Genomic DNA, 2128 nt, shown 5'->3' on the forward strand with positions numbered 1-2128 from the left:
AAATATTAAAATTTCAATCTATATTTTTAGAAATTTTATTTTCTTATATTTCTATTTTTTAAAAATACTAAAATTTTATGTTACAAAACTAAAATTTTATTTTTAATTTTTTATTATCAAACACAATATTAAATTTCAATTTTACGGATTAATGTCCAGAAACAAACACTATGCTAAACTACCTTATCAAGTAGTAGTCAAAGTTCATATTATATTTTACATTCATATTTTAATTACTTTATCAAGTTCAGAGCCCCCGCTTTAGGTGGGTGCATGTTTTTAGGAGTATATATATATAAATTTTTCTTCGATATATATCTCAATTTGATTATGGAAGCAATTCTTCATATCATGTATATCTTTTATAAATAATAAGTTTGTGGACAAGATAATTCAGTAGCGAGTGACAACAATGCAAGAACCGAAAAAAAAGAAATTAAAGCAAGCAAGAACTGGAAGAAGAATATAATTAATGAAACATAGAAGATAGGTGGCATCTGGCATGGTGCAATATATAGAAGAGAGAACACGTGGAATGTGAAAGGTGAATTGTGTGTAAGCAGAAAATGAAACTTTGTTAAAAGTATGCGGAATTTGATGGGTTATAAGGCAGCATATAGAAGATGAGATGCATTACATTCCAGAGGTATGAGTTATAAGCCATGTCATGCATCACCCTTCAAACAAACAATTCTTATGTCACTTTTCTAAACTTTGCTTGCTTTAGTATGCACTATTCCATACATGCACCCACACCCTACCTTTCATTTGTCCCTTTTTCTTATTCCTACACACACTTCATTTTCCTTTTGCTAACGTAACACAAATCCTCTTGAACAACAGAAATTATTGCATATTTGTAAATAAAGATTTAACAATATAATTTTATTATGCCATTATGTCAGCAATTTTACTATAAACATGATATATAATAGAATACTATAATACACGGACACAGACACAGACATGTGGGATACACATACATATAAAATATAATTTTTTTTAGATAAATCATAATAATATTTTGATATTTTATTGATATTAAAATATAAATTAATTTTTATAATTATTTTTAATGTCTTATTTTAATTATATCAAATATTTAAAATATTTTTTGTTTTAATAAATAATAATATATACTATATCTAAATTTATTTCAAGAATATATTTTAAAAATAAGATTGAACATGCTGACGCGTGATGATATTTAAAATATATTTTTACTTTTTATTAAGACGCAGTTGGATACAGCAGATACGCGTATTGGACGAATGTCAGTGAGTATCGTATTCGAAATATGTCTGACACGTGAACACGATAACTCGACAAAATGTCCGTCCTTCATAAATATAATACGTGGATCATTTAATTTATATAGATATATAATTGATTCCACTTAATAGGATATTTATTATTTGATTTATGATATAATCTTGTTATGTCACTATGTTAGTATATTACATACATAAAACATGACAATTTTAAACTACCGCTAAATAGTTTACATAGTAAAATATTATTTTTGAAGTATTTAATGTATTAATAGTATTTTATTGTATTTTATTTATTAGAATAAAAACTTAGAGCTTTTTGGTTTAATTATTGTTATTAACTTTATAAATAGATAAAACATAATCAACTTAAAAATTGTGTCCATATCATCTATCATCATCATATCATCATTGAATAGTATATCATTCCATTATTTTTCACTTTCACTATTGAAAAAGAGTTGTCAATATGATATTTACACACCACTTACATGAGGCCACATTCCATATATAAATTTTATAACATCCATGGCATTGGATTTTATTTTCATAACTATATACAAATGAAGCCTCAAAAACAACGCTTCCATCATGGAAGGAGCAAAAGGGAGTAAAAGCAAAGACAAATTGATGCAGCATCAGAGCACCACAAACCAGAACATTAAAATGATTCAGAATACTCTAGAGTACTTTAGCATCAACTTGCATGTCATGAAAACTTTAATTTCATATTATAAAATTATTTGTTATAACAATTTAAACTAACAAATAATGATATAAATACTTATATCTTTAACAATGCAAAATATGTTTTGTTTGATTCCATTTCTACACACATCTTGAAATATATAAATCGA

The sequence above is a fragment of the Arachis duranensis genome, chromosome 9 (assembly GCF_000817695.3).
Source record: "Arachis duranensis cultivar V14167 chromosome 9, aradu.V14167.gnm2.J7QH, whole genome shotgun sequence".
In the NCBI taxonomy this organism is placed as follows: domain Eukaryota; kingdom Viridiplantae; phylum Streptophyta; class Magnoliopsida; order Fabales; family Fabaceae; genus Arachis; species Arachis duranensis.